Source organism: Schistocerca nitens, chromosome 5 (genome assembly GCF_023898315.1).
Source record: "Schistocerca nitens isolate TAMUIC-IGC-003100 chromosome 5, iqSchNite1.1, whole genome shotgun sequence".
In the NCBI taxonomy this organism is placed as follows: domain Eukaryota; kingdom Metazoa; phylum Arthropoda; class Insecta; order Orthoptera; family Acrididae; genus Schistocerca; species Schistocerca nitens.
The window spans coordinates 767,343,998-767,357,624 of NC_064618.1; the positions used below are offsets into that span (position 1 = coordinate 767,343,998).

At 48.2% G+C, this 13,627-nt stretch overlaps 1 non-coding gene across 1 annotated transcript; it reads right to left on the bottom strand.

The window, feature by feature from the left end:
- Nucleotides 1–12,628: 12,628 nt before the first annotated feature.
- On the bottom strand, nucleotides 12,629–12,703 carry Trnat-ugu (transfer RNA threonine (anticodon UGU)). Its single transcript has one exon. It is a non-coding gene; the product is annotated as a tRNA-Thr (tRNA).
- Between the last annotated feature and the right edge of the window lie 924 nt (nucleotides 12,704–13,627).

The window sequence follows — 13,627 nt, forward strand, 5'->3', positions numbered from 1 at the left end:
AAAAAAACACATCAAATAACACTTCTTGCAAACATACAACATCAGCTTGGCAATCATAAATAAACTGTCGTAATGCAGCAAGCTGTTAAGGTTTAGGATAAGAAACGTATGCACCTGCATTAGGTGTGAGAGTAGAATTAGAAAAGAATTTACGCATCACGTCTCGCCTCCCCAGCACAGGTAGACTGCGGAGACGAAGGTAAAGGATTTGAATCCCCTCCACTGGAAGGTGCAGATCCCATGCTTCGTTTTTTTTTTTTTTTTTTTTTTAATCGCGACGCTGCACGCACATGTTGAAGACGTTGTTTCACACCACTCCGTGACAATATAACTTGTTGTCCATGGTTCAAATGGTTCAAATTGCTCTGAGCACTATGGGACTTAAATTCTGAGGTCATCAGTCCCCTAAAACTTTTTTTTTAAATAATTCTTTATTGACAAACAATAATAATTATACATGTGTGGCCCACCTCCTTACATGATTAGTGGGCCATTAATTGTTACATAAGACTAAGTTTTTTGCAGCTTAGATTACAATTTTTGTTAGTGAGCTACTATTTAAGTTCCTAAGGTAGTGTTAGATTCCTACAACAACAATGGGCAGTTTAGTTTTTACCTACTTCTAACCTAGAAATGACTACTAACTGCAGCGTCACAGGTGTGCCAGTAAATACAAACCTACTTGGAGTGGCCAGGCTCCTCGAGCTAACCCCGGGGAGCATGCCCCTGGCACTGGGCCGGCCAAGGTTAGTAATTGCTGCAGTTTCCTATGTTAGTATTCTAAACTACGTCCTACTACTACTAACTTAACCTACGTCATAGTTGGTGCTTGTCGTGATCGGTGTGATTGATCCTACCCCCCTAATCCCATACGTGGCGGTTTCCAACTGATGGAAGTAGGCCATTCCACGCACAGGCGGTATGGGATTGGGATCAGGTCGTAATCGGTTGGTTAAAGAGTTCGGTGTCTATTCTTGATCCCTCAAGTATTCTATTAAGACCTTTCGCGATACCTCTTCTGCCAGGGCATTCAGGGTATGGAAAGTGTCTTCTTGTCTTGGGAGATTGTATGTCTCGTTGTTTGGAAGTCTGTCTCTGAGTGTTGTCGCCACGTCGTTGAAGAGAGGGCACTCGAAAACCACATGATCAGGAGTTCCTTCCGCCGCGCCACAGTCACACTCGGGGGTTGCCCTTTTCCCAAACCGACATAAGTATGTCGGATAGGGTCCATAACCAGAGAGAAAGTGGATGAGTCCTCGTGTAGGTTCAAAATATTTCATGGTCCCGCGTTCTTTAACATCAGGTAAAAACTGGAATGTTCTTCTCCCCGTTTCATCTTCCTCCCAATTCCTCTGCCACAGTTCCTCCCCTCTGTTTCTTATTTCCCTCTTATCCTCCACTCTCACACCCATGATATCTGTTATTTTTTCCCCATTCCCTTTTTTAGTCCAATACCATGCCGCTTGTTCACGTATTTTGATATCTAACGGGCAGAGCCCCATTATGACTAACAGAGCTCCCCCTGGTGATGTCCTGTAGGCCCCTGCTGATCTTAGAATCATATTTCTTTGGGCTCTTCTCCCTATCATGGCGGGCACGACCCGCGTGAGCCTGTGCGCCCAGACTCCCGAGCCGTAACCCACTACTGAGGTCAAGATGCTATTGTGATAGAGTTTGATGAGATGAGGGGGGGGGGAGATGAAATCGTTTATGTCCAATGGAAATGAGATTATTTAGTTACTGGAGGGCTCTCTGAGTTACGGTTTCTATGTGTTTTCCAAAGTTCCATCTCTCGTCAGTTATGACTCCCAGGTATCGCGCCTCTCGTCGCCGAAGAACTGGTGAGCCATCAATTCTGACAGTGGGATTCCTGATAAGCTGACCTTTTAGCAGTAAATATGTGGATTTAGTAGGAGATATTTTCATCTTCGTGTTAAGGCATCATTGGTGCAGTTTTTCAATGGCCCTTTCGATCTTTGGCTCGATGTCCTCTCGGCTACGACCGCCGACCAGCAGGAGGAGGTCATCTGCGTAGGCTATCACCTCTAGCACTTCCTCACTTTGTTGCAGTTCGTCTAGTAATGGTTCCATGTGGATATCCCAGAACAGGGGCCCCAGAACAGAGCCTTGGGGACACCCCTTTGTGATTACTTTTCCAATTCTCCCGCTAGGGGATGATAGCCAAACCTCCCTGTCTTTACAATAGCTCCTCAGACACCCATAAAGCGGCCCTGGACACTCTTTCTCCCGTAAACAGGAGAAGAGCGAAGGCCACCACAGGTTGTCAAAGGCGCCACTGATATCCACCACGATGCCGACGACGTACTTATGCGGGGTCGAGCCACAGACCTCAGCCGCCAGAGCGATGGCATCAGATGCCGACCGCCCCGGCCTGAAGCCGAACTGCCTGCTGCTCATCCCCCACAGTACCCGGTGAGCCGTCAATCTGTCAGCCAGCAGTTTCTCTAGGAGCTTCCCGAATAGGTCCAATAGGCAGATTGGCTTGTAAGATTTAACTTCGGTTGGATCTTTCTCCGATCCTTTTTTAATTATTATCACGTTCGCGGTTTTCCACCTCTTGGGGAACCTTCTTTGTCTAAGACATTCGTTGAATAGGTGGGTCAGCGGCGCGACTAACTGCACCACCTCAGCCACAATGCCGTCTGGTCCTGGAGCTTTCCCTCTTTTTAGGGATCTTATTTGTGCAGCCACCTCCTCTTCCGAGAATGGGTAGACTGCCGTTTTGTTGTTATAATCCACTAGATATGCGTCACGCAGTTGCTTCTGGATTTCAGTTTCTCCATCCGCATTGTCGTCAGGCAGCAGGGACTGGAGAAGGACCTCAGCAGTTTCCTGCCAAGACTCCGTCATCCCATCCCCTCACCTGACTTTTGATAACTCCAGGGGGGAGCGGATTTTTTCCCTTACTAATTTATAAGGGAGACCCCACGGATCTAAGGCCAACTGGTTCAGCACGTAGCTTTCCCAGCTACGCATTCTCACTTCGCGTAACTCCTTCTGGAATCTCTGCTTGGCCTCCCTGTATTGCAACTGCCATCTTTGTCTTTCCAGCCAGACGACACTGCGCTGGTAGTTTCTCCTTAGCCTTCTGACAGATTGACGTAAATCCTCTAATTCGGGCGACCATGGTGACGGCGAGGCCGTCACGGCCTTCCTCCTGGTTGGTACAGCGGCCCTCACCGCTCTATGTACTGCACCCACCAGTTCCTCAGCTCTTTCGTCTACGTCTAGGTCTTGATGTGCGTCACCTTCTGGTAAGGCAGGAATGTCGCACTCCCTTGCTAAAAGTTCCCAATTTGCTTTGTTGTAGTTAAATTGCACCTCCCACCCCATGGTCCAGCGGCACTCTCTTTCACTTAGAGTAAAGGTTATTAAGTTGTGGTCACTCGTGGTGGCATTGCTTACGACTATCCAGTTCTTTATTAGGTTAGCTGCATTGTGTGATGTAAGGGTCACATCTATATTCGTGCCTTGTCCTCCTCCTGCTGTGTATGTAGGAGGATTGCCCGGCCTGTTGGCCACCACGAGCTGCGAAGCCATAAGAAAATCTTCCACTTTATCACCGTTTGCGTCTCTGGTGCCGCTGTACCACAGGGGGGATTTTGCATTGATGTCAGCTGTTATGATTATCTTTCGTCCCCGCAACGCCGCGGTAACTCTTGCCAGATGTTCTAGGTGTTGTTCTATCTCATCTCCGTATTGAAAATACATATTTATGAGAATAATTACTTCCATCGGGTACTGAAGCTCCACGACGTTGCAGTGACGAGTTGTAAATTGTGAGAGCGTAGTTACCCTCAAGAGTTTGTTTGTTACTACTATTGCTGCTCTAGGGTCCTCACCTCTGCTGACAATTTGCCAAGTTGTGGCAGCAAAAGCTGTTTTCCCAGCTTGGGAGTACGGCTCCTGCAGGCAGAGCACGTCCAGTCTCCTCTCCTCCACCTCTTTGCGGAGCTCCTGCATAACAAGTCGACTGTTGTGCGTATTTAATTGTCCAATTGTTATCTCGTTCGTCATGGAAAGTATGTGTGTATGTGGTCGTCCGGCCAGGTCTTATTCCAGTCGAAAGCAATTCGTCCGTTTGCCAGTACGGCCTGTTCGTAAATGTCCTGAAGGTCAAACTTTTCACCACGTCTCTCAAAAACTTTTTTCAGTAAGTCCCGCAGGGCTCCGAAATCAGTGGGGAGATTCACTGACTTGAGCTGTATTCTGTCTACAGCCTCCATTACCGAGAAGGTTACCTTTTTACCCTCTTCGTGTCCTACACGGACCACATGCTGTAAGGCAGTGGCCAGGGTGATCGGCTCTTCCAGCCTGGCCAGTTGCATCGTGTACTCGATGTTGGGGTACACCCTTACCGGGTCCACGGGTGGCAATCTGACCACTGGAGTGTTCTGCGTTGTGGACTTCAGGCTTGTACTTGTGACAGCACTATCTTGGATGGGTCGGTTTTCTTTGAGTTTCGTCTGGGATATTGCAGTCATAGGATGCCCTTGCCGCTTCAGATGGATTGTCGGCTTTGTTTCCCGGCGTTGAGGGGCGGGATCTGTGTTCAGTACGGGAAAATCTATTTGTATGCTTATATAAATCATATAAGGCTCTGTTTGTACGGCCTTGTCTATTATTTCTGTCTTAGTGGCACCCGAAAGCGCCAACAGGAAGTTCTTAAACCTGGTTGCCCTCATAGCGTCCCGCCTCCTCTTGCTTGGGGATTTACGCTTTGGCATCCTGTTTGGTGGGCTGTGATCAGGCATAATCGATTTTCGAGATTAATCGTTGTTCCAACATTCTGTATGTTGGGCAATTGCGTCCCGAGGCTCCGTATGACTTTTTCCCGCGGTTTTTGCAGGGAATGCAGACCGCTGCTACTTTGCAGTCTTTGCGGTTGTGTCCACTTGTGCCACACTTCGTGCAGGCCGACTCCCTGGTACAAAGCCTTAGGATGTGATCCAGGTCACCACAATTGTGGCAGCGAGGTAACACGATGTAGTCTCTGACGTTAACAGAATGAAATCCTACATATAGTCTGCCCATTGCTGTGATTTTCCTCCACATTGGTGCCGTGACCTCAGCAACGTGATGAACCACATCACGCCCCCGAGGCCCCGTCTTGAATCTCAATTTGAAGCTCTTTCGAAATTCCTCCTCATTTACATCATCAAAATTTTGCTCTTTTATTGTGTTCGTCAGTTTGTCATCAGTCATTATAGTTGGCACGTCATAAAGGATTACTAAGGGATTTCTTTTCTTTGGTGGTTCACATTTGACTAGTGAGTTTAGTTTCTGATTGTTTAATATTTTATCTTTGTCTTCCTCTGAGGCTACTTCCACAATTACTGAATTTTTGCTGGGTTTAATTCTCTTTATTTTAATTTTGTCTTTAGCTGGGTTTACAGTTTTTGTGAACAGCTCCTGGATTTTCTTTACACTGGTGTCTTGCCCAGGCAGTGTCCTGAGAAAGACCGCAGTGTCTGTTCTTTTGGCTGCTTTATCTATAGTTTCCTTTGTTGTGTGCGGCTTAGTTGGCGCTTGCGCAGCCACCGCCGCCCGGGTCTTGATCGGTTGGTTTCTCAGTCTACTGTTTTCTTTTTCTAATTCCTCCACCCTGCTTTCAAGTTTTGCATGGGCGATGGCCCATGCGGTAAGTTCATTTTTTATAATTGTTAAAGCCGCTTGACTTATTTTACAGTTTTTGACGTTCTGCTCTAGGAGCAGTGAAATTCTACCGTGTCTTTGTGTCACGGATTCACCTTCTGCCTGTCCCAGCTCGTCCTGGGGAGAGGGATCAGGCGCAATAGAAGCGCGTTTGGACGCACAAGAATCACTCGTTTCAGTTGCCGCCATGATGAGTAACGAGTGATAAGAGATGGGAGCCCGTCTCTTGCCCCGGACCGGCTCCTCTGGCATGGGGGGGGGGGGGGGGGGGGGACATGAGGCAGCTCGCCCAACTGCCTCGCCCCAAGGCCAAGGGCACTCTTCGAACTGCAGGGTTCAGCGCGCCGTTGCCAGCGCACTGGTCCCCATCGGTGGCTCCGTCATCGTCGATTTCACTCGACGCTCCTCGGCAAGTGCACCCCGCACTCCTGAGAGGTGGATGCACCTCTCGCCCTTCGCCGCTTACTAGCCCGAGCTTCCACCTCTCGGCCAAGGACCCACTCCTACTCAGGTGGTGGGTCGGTCACCCAGTCGTTCAGCGGTCTGGACCCATCTAACCTAGCCCAGGCGATGTCACCACCTCCTGGGTTTGGCAGAACACGCCCCGGTTACCCAGGGGCGCGGCGAAGCACCCTTGCCGAATCGCGCCGCGATCCCACGCCGACAAACGAGGTCTCCGGCATGCAGAACACCTGATGGTCTGTGCCCTGCGAACAGAGAGGGACTGATGTTCGGTCCCTTGACACAGCTCCCCCTGTGCCACGCACCCTTCGCTTTCGCATCGGGTTGGGTCGCAGCTCTCCCTTTTGTCGCAAGGCAGAATGCCGAGTTTAACGTCTGGCACCACGGGAAGACGGAAAGAGCCACTTGGGAAGGAGAGGCTATAAGAGACGCATCACTTCCCCGAGTGAGGACAGCCGCGGCACGCTCGACTCAAAGCGATACGCCCCAGTGCGAGCTTCCGTGCCTTACGGCGCGCTGGCAACGGGCGGGCCCGCGCCGAAACGCGCCGTCAAGCGACTGACCCCACACCAGACTCCCCTAGAACTTAGAACTACTTAAACCTAACCAACCTAAGTACATCCCACACATCCATGCCCGAGACAGGATTCGAACCTGCGACCGTAGCGGTCGCGCGGTTCCAGACTGTTGCGCCTATAACCGCTCGTCCAACCCGGCCAGCGTTCTCCAAGGTATCAGATTGAAGAAGTGATGGCTTTTCACTAGAACACTGGAAAGACAAAACAGTAGACGATGTTTCTGTTAAATCATCGGAACCAACTTGAACAGACGTTAATAGAGGCAGAGGAGAGGACACAGATGCAACATTCATTTCTACATAAATGGAACCGGAATCGTCATTCCTGGCGAAATAAGAACCTTAATTGATGCCAGTATTCAAAGCGTCACCACTTATGAAGTACCTTCCACCATCACTTTCTTGGAGAGGGGGGGACTTCTAAATCTTCGCCATCCTGAGTCAGCCGGTGTTTAAATTGTGCTACCAGTTCCGGCGCCTTAACGGCAACAGGGGCTGCATCTGAACTTGCCGGTAACGGCGGAAAGTCGCGTGGAGTGGGGGGGCAATGTCTCCCCAGCGTCCTCTAAAGCTGGAGAACTGCTGCCAGCAGATTGCGAAGGCACTAATTCAGCTAATGTCAACGGTCGACGTTTTTCAGAGGACGACTTCAAAACCGCAAAACAGAGATGACAGTTGAATCTGAGATGGACTCTTCCATTAGAAATTACAAATGAAGCAGGTTCCTTCTGCCCTGCATACGTAGCATGGATCCAGTAACCATAACCATTCAGGTGTGAAGGAATATTCTTCTGAACAAATTTCTACGGTTCGCATAAGCCGGTCTACTTACAGGGGATCTTGAAACTTCGCAATAGATGCATATGAATCAGAATCAACATAAGCAGCACTCGAATCGTATCAGCCAATCAATCGTGAATTTCTAGAGAGCCCGGTTGCCCAAGACGCACCATTCTTGTCAAAGCTGAAACAAACGGTACCCCGACGAGTAATGTCCTTGGGAGATTCGACAGACATAATGGCGCAGGCAGAAAATGCAAATTGCGACACCCGCGGCGTTGCTATGCAGGTAGGAAAGACCTGCTCGCTCGACGCTTAAGGTGAAACACACCGAGAGACTACGAGGACAGTTCATCTACAGGTTTGGTACGTACCTGAGGCTATCAAAATATTTGATACAGGTGGCCGTATCTTTTGACTGCATTGATTTAGAAGCTTACATTTTTACACCGCCAGGATACCGTAGAACTTAGTATTCGATGTATAAATTTCAACATGATGCCTCTACCAGTTCGTGAGAAAAAGGAGTCTGAACAGACAGACTGGAGGGGAAAAATTGCAAAACAAATACTTCTTATGTGATTTAATTAAAAATTAACAATTTTTGGATTTTTTCCTTTACTTGTCAAATTCAACGATTCTATGTCACCGGGAAGTACCCTATAGGTGTTGATGTGTGAGTTTTCAAGTATCTAAATATGTGAAATAAATGGTAGTAAATTTTGATTCCATTATTTTAGAAGTTTTAATTTTTAACATCAGTATTGGATGTTTGACCTTAATATGTGACGTAAATTTCAGCTTGATACCTCAAATGTTCCTGCGAAGGAGGGGTCTTAACAGTCAGACAGAGAGAGAGACAGACAGACGGAGAACAAAGTGATCTTCTGAGGGTTCCATTTTTACTGATTAAGATAGGGAACTCTAAAAAAGGAGAAACACCTACCACCACTTTTCGAAATTCAACAAAGTTACGAGTGTGGTCTATCAAGACCACAGTTAATCACTATACTATACACGATGAGTCAAGAGGAAACGTACATGATAGTATTGGTGATTCTGAACAAAAGACTTCAAATGAACATATGCCCTTTTCTTAACCAAGCAACTGTTTGTAAATCACGGGCGTCTGTCGCATGTCCTTCACCAGCACCGACATGCGAATACCACCGAAGCAACCTTACGCTACGTAGTGTGTCTTTACTGACTGTAGGTACACGTCACAGTGGTAGTCTTTCGGTACGTCTTCACTGCAACTGACTTGTACACATGCTGGACTGATGCTACTCCAATTACGAACATTTCGACGCAAACAATTGCCGATACATTCCTTACTACACGGAACTTCTCGCTCGTACTTTAGAAGCGTGTGCTCAAGTAAAAAAAACATACGAATGAGCCTAGATCAGCAACACAGCAGGTGCCTACTAGAGCTGCAAAACGCATTGCAGTTGACGGTGGACTTCTCGAACATCTTTTGTCCACGAATGCACACGATTTAACAAAATGCTGGATCACAATGTTTCATTTACTATCACCTGCATTTGTCTGACTTCATTAGTTTTCTCGGAAACTGTTAAGAACAGGGCATGTATTCATGTTACTTTTTTTTGTTGAGAAAGACTAATACTATCACCACTAAACGCATACACCTTTCTTCCTGACTCGCTCTGTGTTGCTGTTCGCATTTGTTTGGTTACAACGACTGTCCTGGGTATAGGGAATCGATGGGTTTAGAAGGGCCATAACTCCATTCAGGAGCTCAACGGCCCCACACTGTTAGCCCTCAAGAGCGGCGTAGGGTAACAGCCATGCGACGAATCGTGAGTCAGGAAACAGCCTTGTTCGAACAAGCCAAGTACCCACACGGATAGTGCGACGACATTTGGAACACCATGGGCTGTCAGCACGGTGACCATTATTGAGGCTATACATGGCAACAGAGAGCTAGGCGTACAAACTCTGGTGCCTCAAACGACAAAAAACTGGACGCAGGAGTGGCCCCACGTAGTCCTTTTCCAACGAGTCCCCACTATACGTGTTGTATCACGACGCACGTATCCATGTGTGGCAGTGTCGAAGAAATCGAAACATCCCTGGACAGCAGCCACTACGTCTCTGACGTGTTAAGGCTTGTGGCTGTGACTTATCTTTGAAGTTTTCGTGGCGTAATGTTTCAACAAGGTAACGCCGGACCGCATGTTGACCGTGCTCTCCTGATCTGCCACCCACCGATAACATCTGATTGTGTGTTGCAGAGACTCTACAGCTGATAAACCCTGGCACAGAGTTGAAACAGCATGGAATGACTCGGTAATATTTGTCATCCAAGCTCAATTACCCACGACACTGTGTTGTTTTATAACCAGTCATTGCTGCCAAAGGTAGCAGCTCTGTCCACAAAGTTTTCCACACTCTTTCCCCCTCTAAATCACTTTCTAACTTAATAATATGTACTTCCTAAAAATTATTCTGTTCCATAGTGGCGTGGTTGCACACAACCTCGTTATGGTTAAAATGCAAAACTCCCGCTGACCCTGCCCTCAGTATTCAGGTCTCTCAGTAATGCGGCGGCTGACATCCGGCCTTTTAATCGGTAAACTAAGAATGACACGCACAGCAATGAATTATCGTGCTCAACAATGTTGCTAGTCAATTACAGTGTTAAACAATGCTACACATTCCAGGAGGAGGAGAAGTCGATGAAGAATATATTACTAAGTGAGTGAATATGGAAAACTGTGGGATAGACCAAATTATAAAAGATGAAGAAATAATCAAAAGTGTGCAGAAAAGTAGTGATGAAAATGATGAAGGAGAGGAGAGAGCATGAAGATTTCTGCTTGTAAAACGGTTGCATGACTGCGTCGTGTATCATCACTGTGGCAACTAAAAATTGGTGACATGTTTCATACTGAGTGATACTTCTATGTCTGTACAGATCCAGGAACTAAGTTTTCTATGATAATGAATCTTACGATTTAATAGCGTATAGTCCCTATGTTTTTAAAATAAATTTCAGGCACTCTCAAATACTTAGGTATTTCGGTTAATCCGACACCAATATGTGCAAGAGAGGACAACATTATAATCAATCTGACGTGATCTGGCATGCCGCTGTGGCCGAGCGGCTCTAGGCGCTTCAGTCCGGAACCGTGCTGCTGCTATGGTTGCAGGTTCGAATACTGCCTCGCGTATGGATGTGTGTGATGTCCTTAGGTTAATTAGGTTTAAGTACAGTAGGTTCTAAGTCTAGGAGACTGATGACCTCAGGTGTTAAGTTCCATAGTGCTTAGAGCCATTTGAACCATTTGACGTGATCCTATCATGCACTGCTACAATGGTGCAGTTGTAGGTACAATACCAAAGGAATAAACTGAAAAACAGATATAAAAACAGACCGGAAAAAACTCCGGTAGGAGAGAGTGGTAGAGAATAGAAGCAGAAAATGAAAGACCCGAGTTACCTTATGAGCGCTAGTGACAAGGCACAGCAGCGCAGAACAAGACCACAATCGCAAACTACACTCCCGGAAATTGAAATAAGAACACCGTGAATTCATTGTCCCGGGAAGGGGAAACTTTATTGACACATTCCTGGGGTCAGATACATCACATGATCACACTGACAGAACCACAGGCACATAGACACAGGCAACAGAGCATGCACAATGTCGGCACTAGTACAGTGTATATCTACCTTTCGCAGCAATGCAGGCTGCTATTCTCCCATGGAGACGATCGTAGAGATGCTGGATGTAGTCCTGTGGAACGGCTTGCCATGCCATTTCCACCTGGCGCCTCAGTTGGACCAGCGTTCGTGCTGGACGTGCAGACCGCGTGAGACGACGCTTCATCCAGTCCCAAACATGCTCAATGGGGGACAGATCCGGAGATCATGCTGGCCAGGGTAGTTGACTTACACCTTCTAGAGCACGTTGGGTGGCACGGGATACATGCGGACGTGCATTGTCCTGTTGGAACAGCAAGTTCCCTTGACGGTCTAGGAATGGTAGAACGATGGGTTCGATGACGGTTTGGATGTACCGTGCACTATTCAGTGTCCCCTCGACGATCACCAGTGGTGTACGGCCAGTGTAGGAGATCGCTCCCCACACCATGATGCCGGGTGTTGGCCCTGTGTGCCTCGGTCGTATGCAGTCCTGATTGTGGCGCTCACCTGCATGGCGCCAAACACGCATACGACCATCATTGGCACCAAGGCAGAAGCGACTCTCATCGCTGAAGACGACACGTCTCCATTCGTCCCTCCATTCACGCCTGTCGCGACACCACTGGAGGCGGGCTGCACGATGTTGGGGCGTGAGCGGAAGACGGCCTAACGGTGTGCGGGACCGTAGCCCAGCTTCATGGAGACGGTTGCGAATGGTCCTCGCCGATACCCCAGGAGCAACAGTGTCCCTAATTTGCTGGGAAGTGGCGGTGCGGTCCCCTACGGCACTGCGTAGGATCCTACGGTCTTGGCGTGCATCCGTGCGTCGCTGCGGTCCGGTCCCAGGTCGACGGGCACGTGCACCTTCCGCCGACCACTGGCGACAACATCGATGTACTGTGGAGACCTCACGCCCCACGTGTTGAGCAATTCGGCGGCACGTCCACCCGGCCTCCCGCATGCCCACTATACGCCCTCGCTCAAAGTCCGTCAACTGCACATACGGTTCACGTCCACGCTGTCGCGGCATGCTACCAGTGTTAAAGACTGCGATGGAGCTCCGTATGCCACGGCAAACTGGCTGACACTGACGGCGGCGGTGCACAAATGCTGCGCAGCTAGCGCCATTCGACGGCCAACACCGCGGTTCCTGGTGTGTCCGCTGTGCCGTGCGTGTGATCATTGCTTGTACAGCCCTCTCGCAGTGTCCGGAGCAAGTATGGTGGGTCTGACACACCGGTGTCAATGTGTTCTTTTTTCCATTTCCAGGAGTGTATATATATATATATATATATATATATATATATATATATATATATATATGACGGTAGTATCTGTTCCCGAAAGAACAGTTACCGTGGATGACCATGCAGCTTTGCTAGAAATGAAATGATAATTAAATAGACACCCTAGCTGCAAGCAGGCGTTGATACACTTCATCGGGGACATGTTGAAAATGCGTGCCCCGACCGGGACTCGAACCCGGGATCTCCTGCTTACATGGCAGACGCTCTATCCATCTGAGCCACCGTGGGCACAGAGGATAGTGCGTCTGCAGGGACTTATCCCTTGCACGCTCCCCGTGAGATCCACATTCCCAACATGTCCACAACACTACATTCGTAGTGCGCCTAAAAGATGTTTGCCCATCATACTCATTACTCGTGACAGATTAATGTACCAAGTCCCGTACGAGTTCGGGCATAGCGTGTGCGTTCGCACAAGAAGGTCAAAGGCCGGGAACCCATATTTTTTTAACTATATATATGACGGTAGTATCTGTTCCCGAAAGAACAGTTACCGTGGATGACCATGCAGCTTTGCTAGAAATGAAATGATAATTAAATAGACACCCTAGCTGCAAGCAGGCGTTGATACACTTCACACGGCCTTTGACCTTCTTGTGCGAACGCACACGCTATGCCCGAACTCGTACGGGACTTGGTAGATTAATCTGCCACGAGTAATGAGTATGATGGGCAAACATCTATTAGGCGCACTACGAATGTAGTGTTGTGGACATGTTGGGAATGTGGATCTCACGGGGAGCGTGCAAGGGATAAGTCCCTGCAGACGCACTATCCTCTGTGCCCGCGGTGGCTCAGATGGATAGAGCGTCTGCCATGTAAGCAGGAGATCCCGCGTTCGAGTCCCGGTCGGGGCACACATTTTCAACATGTCCCCAATGAAGTGTATCAACGCCTGCTTGCAGCTAGGGTGTCTATTTAATTATCATTTCTTTATTCACACGAAGTAATGAGCAGTATCGATAGGAGACCTCAAGTTGATACCATGCTTATAGATTTACGGAAGTGTTTTGACACTATTCCTCATCAGCGGCTTCTAATCAAATTGCGTACCAACAGAATATCTTCTCAGTTGTGCTACTGGATCGGTAATTTCTTGTGAGAAAGTTCAGAGTTCATAATAACTGGCGGGAAGTTACTGATTTAAATGGAA